Below are 13,548 nucleotides of genomic sequence, written 5' to 3' on the forward strand. Positions count from 1 at the left end.
TGTCTAATTTAAACAAAAAAATTGGGTACTTCCATGTCTTTGTGGCCCCCTGTTTACGCTACGTAAGTAGCGTAAACTTCAGGAAATACTATTCGGCCCCTTGTGGGCTCGCTGCGCTCGCCGAGCTGCGCTCGCCACACTGTGGGCACGGTGGCTCGCTTCACTCGCCACATGGATTTATTCCCCCTCCATGCCCACTTGGATGGTAGGGAGTGACGTTGGATGGTAGGGAATGACGTTGGACACTGGCTCATCTTTACGCTAATGTCCAACGTCATTCCCTACCATCCGTCATTCCCTACCATCCAAGTGGGCATGGAGGGGGAATAAATCCATGTGGCGAGCAAAGCGAGCCACTGAGCCCGCAATGGGCCAAATAGTATTTCCTGAAGTTACGCTACTTACGTATCTTCACTATTCAGTGAAGATATGTAAGTAGCGTAACCAGGGGGCCGCAAAGATACGGAAGTACCAAAAATTGTAATAACCAGTAAATTTTTCCTTACATAACAATGAAATTAAATCATAAAGAAGTCTCAGTAATATATCACATAATTTTATGCTGACTGAGTTATAAATATACAAATATTATATATATTATATTATTACACACCCTGACAGACTACACACGTACACACTCTGACAAAGACTACACACACACACACACTCTAAGACTATACACTGACACACACATACTGACAAAGATTACACACTGACACACACACACAATGACAAAGACTATACACTGACACACACATACTGACAAAGTTAACACACTGACACACACACAATAACAAAGACTACACACTGACAAGGACTACACACTGACAAAAACTACACACTGACAAGCACTACACACTGACACACACACTCACAAAGACGACCCCCCTCCCGCTCCCCCTCCCTCCTCACCGCCGGCAACCCCCACATGTAATAAACACACCTGCGGATCCGGGGAGAGTGCCGGGTATGCATTCAGTGAGACCCCCACAAGTGATAAACACACTTGCGGCTGCGGGGGGAGAGAGCCGGGAATACAGTCGGTGAGTTCCTCCACGTGATAGTCACACTTGCTGCTGCGGGAGAGAGAGCACCGGGAATACAGTCTGTGAGACACCCGGCGGCAGCTCAGCCTCTCAGAATGCTCCATGGCAATTGCCTGCGCCTGGGAAGGTCTGCGTGCTGCAGCTCCCCCTACATTCAGTCAGCCCACCTAGTATAGCAGCAGGGACAGTTACCTAAACTCCAGTGCTCCCTCTCTTTAGAAAATAAAAAAATATATATATATTGTTTAGCAGCGCGGCGGCCAGGGGGGGGTTTCTAGGTACTCAGAAACCCCCCCTGCGTGCGCGTATGACATTGGGGTCCATCGGAACTGACCGCACTGCTTGTGGTAGACTGTACCCTACTGCAAGCACTTCAACCAGGTGACGTGTACTATGATGCTGCCTGTTAATTATGCACGCCTCTGAAACGGCGTTAAGATGCTCAGGCATGCCTGCGTTCGCAACTCCACTCCCCCATTTCCAGTGAGCTACCCCTGTTACCACCCACAAATGGCCTCTCCTCTCACTCATTCCACTGGGCTGTCTTTGCAGGGCGAGTGAGCGCTTCCCGATCGATCGTACTAGTTTGCGCACACGCACTGCCAAGTATACGCATGCAAACATCGCCAGCAACAAGCGATCGCTTACTAGTGAGCAGGTCTGAATCAGGTCCCGAGTCTTTTCCCCACTTTCCTTCCCCCTACTGGCAATAAGCAGCATTACAGCATTATTTCTGTATTATCTCTTTTTTTTTCATTTTATCTAAACCGATCCTGTCTGCGTGTAGGCAGCTGGTACACATTAACCTAACACATTCAGTGCAACTTACATATGATGATGTCAAGGGAAAAAAGGACACAATATAAGATATTTGCTACTTAAAATTCTTCTCTAATTTAAAAGTGTTTGGGCTATCAGATAAATAATTTTCTTTCTTATGAATGCCTGTGATTATGTTATTACAGTTCATTTAATAGATATTAGTAATAATTTTGTTTCCCAAAAACTGCCTCAATCATTTCCTCTTGAGAAAGAAGTACCATGGTAACCCTGACATATCTTCCATTACCGAGTGTGAACCTTCCAGCAATAACACTGGCGCTGATATTCTCCTACAGACATTTGGGAGAATATTACCCTTAAGTGCAGAACTCAACTGACTAACAGCAATTGTACGTTCACAATTAACAGCTCACATTTTCTCTATTTAGATTGTGATGTCTTGGGCCTCAATTACTCATATGACTTGGTTTTAGAATGTTCCATATGCAAGTCTGCTATAGGGGTACGTTTATCATACGTGTCGCTCCACATCTTAAAAATAGATTCTGGAACCAATTCACTTTCCAAGCAAGAATAGCATACAATAGCAACCTGTTACTCATCTGATCCCTGTAAGAGCAGGTTAAGGCCAGTGTGGTGGCAAAACCTGACGTCATGGAGATTGGTGGTGATGTACATACACTGTTATCCATAGCTCATCACACAAATATTATGTTATCCTTGAATCATGTCACACAATGTTACTTACGCTGCTTTCTCAATACTGGGAGGTATAACAATGTGTACGCGTGAACAGATAGAAAATGTATGTGATATGGTGAAAGCAACATATCAGCTTTGATATAGTGTTAGAGCCAAAATTAATGAATTAATTAACCAAAAGTTCTTTGTTGGCTTGATATAGATAACACGTATCTGTGCTTTTATCTCCATGATATAAAATATGTTTGTATGTGTGCTTGGGAAATCCATAGCGAAACGTGTCACTCAAACAGTGGTTATTCAAATGACAAATGATAACGCATGTATATGTAGAGGTGTCCAAATATATTGGTGCTTCCTGCTTTCCTCAGAATGCTGCACTTCCTGTATGTGTTTCTACCATTGTCATGTGTGTAAGGGAGCAGCTCACCTCCTGTATGTGTTTCTACCATTGTCATGTGTGTAAGGGAGCAGCTCACTTCCTGTATGTGTTTCTACCATTGTCCTGTGTGTAAGGGAGCAGCTCACCTCCTGTATGTGTTTCTGCTATTGTCATGTGTGTAAGGGAGCAGCTCACTTCCTGTATGTGTTTCTGCCATTGTCATGTGTGTAAGGGAGCAGCTCACCTCCTGTATGTGTTTCTGCCATTGTCATGTGTGTAAGGGAGCAGCTCACCTCCTGTATGTGTTTCTGCCATTGTCATGTGTGTAAGGGAGCAGCTCACCTCCTGTATGTGTTTCTGCCATTGTCATGTGTGTAAGGGAGCAGCTCACCTCCTGTATGTGTTTCTGCCATTGTCATGTGTGTAAGGGAGCAGCTCACCTCCTGTATGTGTTTCTGCCATTGTCATGTGTGTAAGGGAGCAGCTCACTTCCTGTATGTGTTTCTGCCATTGTCATGTGTGTAAGGGAGCAGCTCACCTCCTGTATGTGTTTCTGCCATTGTCATGTGTGTAAGGGAGCAGTTCACTTCCTGTATGTGTTTCTGCCATTGTCATGTGTGTAAGGGAGCAGCTCACACCTCCTGTATGTGTTTCTGCCATTGTCATGTGTGTAAGGGAGCAGCTCACTTCCTGTATGTGTTTCTGCCATTGTCATGTGTGTAAGGGAGCAGCTCACTTCCTGTATGTGTTTCTGCCATTGTCATGTGTGTAAGGGAGCAGCTCACCTCCTGTATGTGTTTCTGCCATTGTCATGTGTGTAAGGGAGCAGCTCACCTCCTGTATGTGTTTCTGCCATTGTCATGTGTGTAAGGGAGCAGCTCACCTCCTGTATGTGTTTCTGCCATTGTCATGTGTGTAAGGGAGCAGCTCACTTCCTGTATGTGTTTCTGCCATTGTCATGTGTGTAAGGGAGCAGCTCACTTCCTGTATGTGTTTCTGCCATTGTCATGTGTGTAAGGGAGCAGCTCACCTCCTGTATGTGTTTCTGCCATTGTCATGTGTGTAAGGGAGCAGCTCACCTCCTGTATGTGTTTCTGCCATTGTCATGTGTGTAAGGGAGCAGCTCACTTCCTGTATGTGTTTCTGCCATTGTCATGTGTGTAAGGGAGCAGCTCACTTCCTGTATGTGTTTCTGCCATTGTCATGTGTGTAAGGGAGCAGCTCACTTCCTGTATGTGTTTCTGCCATTGTCATGTGTGTAATGGTGAGTACACACTACACGATATGCTCCCTGAGCGATATCGTGTAGTGTTGTCCCCGGCAGGCTGTGCTCAATGTCGTTCATGACATTGAGCACAGCCGCTGAACGATATCATTAACGATATCGTTCAGCGCCAGGCTCTCTCCCCCATTCCCTGACATGTAGCAACCCGACGAGATCGTCAGGTTGGCCTGCATGTCAGCCCGATGAATGATGATGACGAACGACCCGCGGGAACGCGCGTCGTCGTCGTCATCGTTCATCTTTTTGGGGTTAAAAATGGACGATAAAGTGGACGACTGAACGATAACGATATCGTTAACGTTCAGTCGTCCACTTTATCGCCCAGTGTGTACGCACCTTAAGGGAGCAGCTCACTTCCTGTATGTGTTTCTGCTATTGTCATGTGTGTAAGGGAGCAGCTCACTTCCTGTATGTGTTTCTGCCATTGTCATGTGTGTAAGGGAGCAGCTCACTTCCTGTATGTGTTTCAGCCATTGTCATGTGTGTAAGGGAGCAGCTCACTTCCTGTATGCGTTTCTGCCATTGTCATGTGTGTAAGGGAGCAGCTCACTTACTGTATGCGTTTCTGCCATTGTCATGTGTGTAAGGGAGCAGCTCACTTCCTGTATGCGTTTCTGCCATTGTCATGTGTGTAAGGGAGCAGCTCACTTCCTGTATGCGTTTCTGCCATTGTCATGTGTGTAAGGGAGCAGCTCACTTCCTGTATGCGTTTCTGCCATTTTCATGTGTGTAAGGGAGCAGCTCACTTCCTGTATGCGTTTCTGCCATTGTCATGTGTGTAAGGGAGCAGCTCACTTCCTGTATGCGTTTCTGCCATTGTCATGTGTGTAAGGGAGCAGCTCACTTCCTGTATGCGTTTCTGCCATTGTCATGTGTGTAAGGGAGCAGCTCACTTCCTGTATGCGTTTCTGCCATTGTCATGTGTGTAAGGGAGCAGCTCACTTCCTGTATGCGTTTCTGCCATTGTCATGTGTGTAAGGGAGCAGCTCACTTCCTGTATGCGTTTCTGTCATTGTCATGTGTGTAAGGGAGCAGCTCACCTCCTGTATGCGTTTCTGCCATTGTCATGTGTGTAAGGGAGCAGCTCACTTCCTGTATGCGTTTCTGCCATTGTCATGTGTGTAAGGGAGCAGCTCACTTCCTGTATGCGTTTCTGCCATTGTCATGTGTGTAAAGGAGCAGCTCACTTCCTGTATGCGTTTCTGCCATTGTCATGTGTGTAAAGGAGCAGCTCACTTCCTGTATGCGTTTCTGTCATTGTCATGTGTGTAAGGGAGCAGCTCACCTCCTGTATGCGTTTCTGCCATTGTCATGTGTGTAAGGGAGCAGCTCAGTTCCTGTATGCGTTTCTGCCATTGTCATGTGTGTAAGGGAGCAGCTCACTTCCTGTATGCGTTTCTGCCATTGTCATGTGTGTAAGGGAGCAGCTCACTTCCTGTATGCGTTTCTGCCATTGTCATGTGTGTAAGGGAGCAGCTCACTTCCTGTATGCGTTTCTGCCATTGTCATGTGTGTAAGGGAGCAGCTCACTTCCTGTATGCGTTTCTGTCATTGTCATGTGTGTAAGGGAGCAGCTCACCTCCTGTATGCGTTTCTGCCATTGTCATGTGTGTAAGGGAGCAGCTCACTTCCTGTATGCGTTTCTGCCATTGTCATGTGTGTAAGGGAGCAGCTCACTTCCTGTATGCGTTTCTGCCATTGTCATGTGTGTAAGGGAGCAGCTCACTACCTGTATGCGTTTCTGTCATTGTCATGTGTGTAAGGGAGCAGCTCACTTCCTGTATGTGTTTCTGTCCTTGTCATGTGTGTAAGGGAGCAGCTCACCTCCTGTATGTGTTTCTGTCCTTGTCATGTGTGTAAGGGAGCAGCTCACTTCCTGTATGTGTTTCTGCCATTGTCATGTGTGTAAGGGAGCAGATCACCTCCTGTATGTGTTTCTGCCATTGTCATGTGTGTAAGGGAGCAGCTCACTTACTGTATGCGTTTCTGTCATTGTCATGTATGTAAAGGAGCAGCTCACTTCCTGCACCACGCGTTTTGCATCACCATTTGCAGCTCATTCATGCTTACCTGGCATTTTTCCATAGGGTGTGGCTATAAGCATAACGACTGTGGACTCCCTCTTAATTACACTCTAAATATATAAGGGTATGTATTTATTTGGGCATAAGTAAAGCCATACACATATTACCAATGTCCAATTTACCATTCCTAATGTAGCAGGTGGCTACCGATGTTTCTTGACATGATGATTTAACCCTCATAGTACAGGGTTGAAATATATCCGGAAGCAAACTATATGCCAGGTGTCTGCCAGAAAGGAGGGCGAATGGCTCTACCCTACAATCTTATTTATGTAAAGTTATCACAGATTCACAATCGGGGGATTTACCAAAGTGCAGTTTTGCTCAGTTTGGGGGTTTTATGTGCGGTTTGGAAATATAAGAGACCTTTCCTGAATAGGTGAGAAAAAATGTCATACAATATGGAATGTTGGTTTATCGGGGGTGCTATAACAATGGTAATACATATACCCAATATACTAACCGTTACAGCTGTTTCAAATTTCCAGCATTGTAAAGCAGGGGATGAGGCTACAATGACACACGTCACCGTGAATCACATCATCAGACCCCTCCAAACTGCCAGGTAAATGGTAGGAAGTACAGGGACACGGGGGGCTGGGAGCGCCAATCTTATTTTGGGAGCCTCCTCGCCATTGCAGGAAATTCTGCAAGTGTGTTGTGGAACCTTATTTGGGCACCTAGACAATACGCCACTGACCCCTCTACCGAGCCACAGTTAAATAAGAGATGAGCGGGTTCGGATCTCATAGTTCCGAACCCACCCGAACTTAGAGGATACGAGTCAGATCAGAGCCGGCTCGGGTTTTCCCGCCTGACTCGGATCTCAAAAGAGGCAAAACATCATCATCCTGCTGTTGGATTCTTGCGGGTTTTGGATTGTATAAAGATCCCGCGATCGCCGCCATTTTTCATTCCAGCTGTGGAGAGTGAAGAGGGAAGGAGCTGGGAGCTGTGCTGTGCTGCTGTTGTACATAATAGGGCTGGCTACAGTTGTGTTGTCACTCAGGGGCTGGCTGCTTAATGTCCATAGGGGCTGTCTGTTGTCCATATAGAGGCTGGCTGGCTGTTGTGACTTGTGAGGTTGTCCTGTCCATAGGGGCTGGCTGTTGTCCATAATCCATACCATATAGGAGCTGGCTGGCTGTTGTCCATAATCCATACCATATAGGGGCTGACTGGCTGTTGTCCATAATCCATACCATATAGGGGCTGGCTGGCTGTTGTTCATAGGGGCTGGCTGGCTGTTGTCCATAATCCATACCATATAGGAGCTGGCTGGCTGTTGTCCATAATCCATACCATATAGGGGCTGGCTGGTTGTTGTCCATAATCCATACCATATAGGGGCTGGCTGGCTGTTGTCCATAATCAATACCATATAGGAGCTGGCTGGCTGTTGTCCATAATCCATACCATATAGGGGCTGGCTGGCTGTTGTCCATAATCCATACCATATAGGGGCTGGCTGGCTGTTGTCCATAATACATACCATATAGGGGCTGGTTGGCTGGCTGTAGTCCATAGGGGCTGGCTGGCTGTTCTGCTTTGTTGTCCAAGGGTGCTCTTCTTCACCCCCAGTGTGAAAAAAATAAAAAACATTTTGTGTGTGCGTGTTAGCCACACCACCAATGTGAAAATAAAAACAATTCTTTGTGTGTGCGTGTAAAGGTGCATACACTTGGTCAGATCTGTCAGGCAAACGATGAATTACGAACGATGAACTACAAACGATGAACTATGAACGATTTGAACGATTTTACCAACGATTTCGTGAACTACGAACGATTTTTGCCTGTATTAGAATGAATGAAATCTGACAAATCTGACTGCAAACACATCAGATGTCATATATCGTTATCTGACAAGCGGGAACGCGCATCGTTCATCTGACAAACATGTCAGATATGTCAGATTTTCCTTTAGAAATGAACGACTGAATGATTTTTAAAATTGTTTTTGTACAGATCTGAAGAAAATCTGACCGTGCCTATGCATTAGCCGCAATGCGTTATAATTGCTTGGTGACACTGCTGTAAGACTGCAGTGAGTATGGAGGACAGTCACATGACAGGAGAGCAAGACCCACATACCAGTCTTGTAGCTGCCAGCAGCAGTCATGAGGGCAATGCAAGGCCATCAACGTCATCTATGAAGGCCGATGTACCATTGCCATGTAACAGTGAGCAGAGGTAAGGACCTTAACCATCTTGGAACCTCCTCCCTGTTATGTCACTTGCAGCGCGTTCATCAAACTGGAAAGGGTATAGAAACTTTGGGGACAAAAAAACAAACAAATATCAGTCCAGTGTCACCTAGCTGCTCCCTTCTATCTGGATCCAAGGGCCTGATTCAGAGCCGGACGCAATTAGCGCTCGCTCGTCCAGAAAATAGGGGTGGCTATTCAAATGAACCGTTCGCTGTTTGCGGTCTGTTCACGCCTCTAGGTCTGAACGAGCGAACAAAACTTGCGGTCGTTTTTTGGGATACTACGCCCCCTGGCCACTAGCATCCTACGTCATGTCCGCTATTTATTAGATTAATCGAGTACATCGACCAGGGTATGAACTGCTCGCTATTCTTGTGGTTGGTTTTTGCTACCACAATTTTGCGAGCAGTTCTGGCTATTAAATAACCCAGTGACGTGGTCAATGACGCTGCTGTTTTAATTATGCACACCCATAAAATGCACGTTTTGACCCTTAAGCACGCCTGCGTTCTGATCTCCACTCCCCGTTTTCAAGCACCTTCCCCTGTTACCACCCACATACGCCTCTTTCTGTCACTCAAATTATCAGGCATTCGCTATTTTGCGAGCACATGAATTTCGACCGCACTGACTGGTTCGCGCATGCGTATAACGATCCGTACGCATGCGCAGTTGGGCAAACATCGCTCGGAGCGAACGAGCGGCCGCTTACGAGTGGCTCTGAATCAGGCCCCAAGTGCCTGCAATCTCCACCACCAACACCTGCATCATCATCAACATCCTCATTCGTGATCAGAAGTAGTCCTGCATCCAATATCATAAGGACTGACTCCTCTCCTATCCATTGTTCCTCAGAAGGATCCTTGAGTGTTACGTCTGCTGCTTTTGCTATGAATGGATATTCATTCCAGAAGGGGACCATGAAGAAGTCTACTTTTAGTAATTCAAGTTCAACCAAACAATTGACTGTCACACAATCCTTTGCATTGGCGAACAAGTATGACAGCAAACACCCAGTTGCACAGCAGATTACTGACGCCATAACAGCTATTCTGGTATTAGATGTGCGTCCAGTATCCGCCATTAATGCAGTTGGTTTTAGACAGTTAATGGAGGTACTGTGTCCCCGCTACTATGTCCCTTTTAGATTCCACTTCTCTAGAATAGCAATTCCCAATCTGTACACGGACATTAAAAAAACCTTATTAATGTCCTCCGAAATGCCATTGTACCCACTGTCCACTTAACCACATATATGTGGACAAGTGGGACAGGGCAAACTAAAGATTACATGACTGTGACAGCCCTCTGGGTAGGTGTATTGCCTCCAAAGAGTGCAAACAGCAGCAGCATCTAACAAATGCCAGCTCATTCAGAGGCAGGCTACTCTATGTATCACCGGTTTCACTAAGAGGCATACCACTGAGAACCTCTTAGAAAAACTCAGGGAAATCATTGCAAAACGGCTTACCCCACTTGGACTCTCTTCGGGATTTGTGATTTCTGACAATGCCAGCAATATTGTGAATTCGAACACATCCCATGTTTTGCTCACACAATTAATTTGGTGTGGCAACATTTTTTAAAAAATATTAGGGGCGTGCAAGAGATGCTCTCGGTGGCCGGTAAGGATTCTGGACATTTTCGACATTCAGCAACTGCGTGTTGAAGATTGCAGAACCAGCAAGAACTGTTGAAGATGCCCTACCATCAGCTGAAGCAAGAGGTAGTAACTAGGTGGAATTCTACCCTCTATATGCTTCAGCAGATGAAGGAGCAGCAAAAGGCCATCCAAGGCTACACTACAGCCTATGACATAAGGAGATGAGCGGGAATGCACTTTAGTCAAGCACAGTGGAGAATAATATCTGTGTTGTACAAGGTTCTCAAACCCTTTGAACTGGCCACATGTGAAGTTAATTCAGACACTGCCAGCTTGAGTCAGGTCATTCCCCTAATCAGACTTTTGCAAAAGCAGCTTGAGAAACTGAAGGAGGAGCTGAAATGGAGTGATTCCACTAGGTATGTCGGACTAGTAGATCAAGCCCTTCACTCACTTCACCAGGATCCAAGGGTCGTCAATCTCTTGAAATCAGATCACCATATTTTGGTGACCATGCTTGATCCTAGGTTTAAGTCATACCTTGTGTCTTTCTTTCCAGCGGACATAAATCTGAAAAGATGCAAAGAGCTGTTGGTGAAAAATTGTCACCTCAAGCAGCACGTGACACAGCATCTTCTCCTCATTCAGTTTTTGCAGCTGCCAGGAAAAAACTACATTTTCCTAAGAGACCCACTGCTGGTGGTGATGCAGATCAGTCATCAAAAACTAATGACATCTGGTTGGGTCTGAAAGAACTGCCCACAATGAGTGACATGTCTACCGTGATATTGTCTGATACGATCACCATTTAGAGAATGGTGGATGACTATTTTAGGGATAGCATCCAAATAGACATGTCAGACAGTCCATTTCACTACTGGCAGGAAAAAGTGGCAATTTGGAGTCCCTTAAACAAACTGGCTTTGCTGTACTTAAGTTGCCCACTCTCCAGTGTGTACTCAGCACAGCCGGGAACCTTGTCAGTGATCGGCGCAGGAGATTACTTCCCCAGAATGTGGAAAAGATGATGTTCATCAAAATGAATTACAAATTCCACAAGGAATTACCAGCAATTAAGTAAAAAAACTACAGAAGCATCTGTAATGGTGGAATCCAGCGGGGACTAATTAATATTGTGTGAAGAAGAGGATGTACACACTGATGGGGATGATGATGACGGTGATGACATCTGATCTTACCAATGTTGTAAAGCCAGTTTGTGTATGGGATCATTGCCACCAATGTCCACTGCGCATTGGCAGCTTGTTTTGTGGGGGTTCCAAACAAACCAATAATTTCAGCCACAAGTGGCAGTCCCTGTCGCTGAAGTGATTGGTTTGTTAAACTGTGAATGTCCTGTTTCATATGTACAACATAAGGGTGGGTTGGAGGACAGAAGGACAATTCCATCTTGCACCTTTTACCTTTCCATTATGTGCTGGTTGGGGCATTGCTGCCTGACATTTTTAATGTTATGGTTTATGAATTTCCAGAAATTGTAATGGCCACAGCATCTCCTGCATGCGCCTTTCATTTTTTTTAAAGAAAATTCTGAACCAATTGCTGCTTGTTGTGTGAACCCGGTGGCACAAGTCGCACAAAAGTGACATTCAGCCAAGGGTTCTCACCCTCAAAAATGGAGAACTAACAAGTGGTTCTGCTGCAGGCGCTGCGGGGGGTAGTATTTCTGAAGCAGCTGTAAAGATTGAGGCTAGTCAGACCTCAAAATAAATATGGAAAAATTGTAAATATAAAGTGCTAGGAATGTCATACAATATGAAATATTTAAGAAATGGAATGGATATTGGGCCTGATTCAGACCCGCTCGTGAGCGCTATGCGCTCGCAAGCGGGTCAATGACCGGGCAGTGCGCACGCGTGAGCCCCGGAGCGAGTGAGAAATCATTTGCTCTGGCGCTCACATCCAAAAGGGGTGGCTGTCGATGTTGATCGACAGCTCGCCCCATTTGGTAGGCGGGTCAGGTGGGGTGGCTGGCCAAATGGAGGCATTCCCGAAGGAACGCCTGCCGTTTGGGGGCGGCCCCCACTGACATCACGAGTGATGTCAGTGGTGAGCTTCCGGCTCTATTAGAGCCGAAAGCTTACTGGGGCTTGAGGCAGACGAGACCCTACCACAAGGGTCTCGTCGCAAGCCCCGATGGTCGTGATGGTCGCGACTATCACCTGGCCGCTCGCTAAAGCTGTATATATATATATATATATATATATTACAGTTGGTATTCGCACAGTCTCGTATAATGAACCCCATGTGGGTGAACCATAGTGGTAATTATACAAGACTGTATGACTACCAACTGTAATATTTGCATCTAATCCACCATTTGCCATCATAGAGAGGCTATAATAGGAAAAGGTGTTCTGTCGTCATTTATAGTGTATTTCCCAGATGCTAATTTATTATCAAGTAACAATCTTGTTTGTGACATTTTTCACCTATGATGATTATAGAGGTATATTCAAATTCCTATTTAGGACATGATTTTATGAATATATGTAATTGTATAATTTTACTTATCAGTTGTTTTATAGTAAATGTGTTTATGCACTATATCCATTCCATTTCCTAAATAATTCATATTGTATGACATTCCTAGCGCTGTATATTTTTGTTTTCAATTTCTCAGCCCTCAAGGCTGCTACACGGCCCAAAGGCCGTATCCTGCTTCACGGCCCAAAGGCCACCTGCCGTCAGTCCTCAGCAGCCCTCAAGGCTGTAACGGCCGCAACTTGCCAAGAGTTCTAGCCCTCAAGGCTGTTGAAGGACTGGTTCCTTCCTAATCATAGCTCTGTATTCCACTACTACACAGCCCGGAGGCTGCATCAACAATTAACTATCAATTCTTCAGCCAGTGGCTGCACCAATTATCAAGTATCAACTCTTCTTACTTCAGCCAGTGGCTGCACCAATTATCAAGTATTAACTCTTCTTACTTCAGCCAGTGGCTGCACCAATTATCAAGTATTAACTCTTCTTACTTCAGCCAGTGGCTGCACCAATTATCAACTATCAACTCTTCTTACTTCAGCCAGTGACTGCACCAATTATTAAGTACCAACTATTCTTACTTCAGCCAGAGGTTGCGCCGACTATAAACTATCAATTCTCTTACTTCAGCCAGTGATTGTATCAATTATCAGCTATCAATTCTTCAATCCTCAAGGGGGTACCCCAACTATTATCTTTGCACAGTCCTTAACTCTATTTATCACTCAGTTTTGATTCCGCCTATTATATGAATGATCAATTTGAATGTATATATCTATTTTATTTCATTACTATAACAGCTTCATAATGGGGGTAAGGTGCAATCAGGGAGATTACTAGGCTCTTCAGGGAGTCTCCCTGACAATGAGGGACAGTTGGCAAGTATGTTCTACAGTGGGGTTGTGGTGACATCCATTGATCTCTTGGACATACTTGGCTGTGCTACTTG

This window comes from Taudactylus pleione, unplaced genomic scaffold, assembly GCF_031769625.1.
Source record: "Taudactylus pleione unplaced genomic scaffold, aTauple2 ptg000253l, whole genome shotgun sequence".
Lineage (NCBI taxonomy): Eukaryota > Metazoa > Chordata > Amphibia > Anura > Myobatrachidae > Taudactylus > Taudactylus pleione.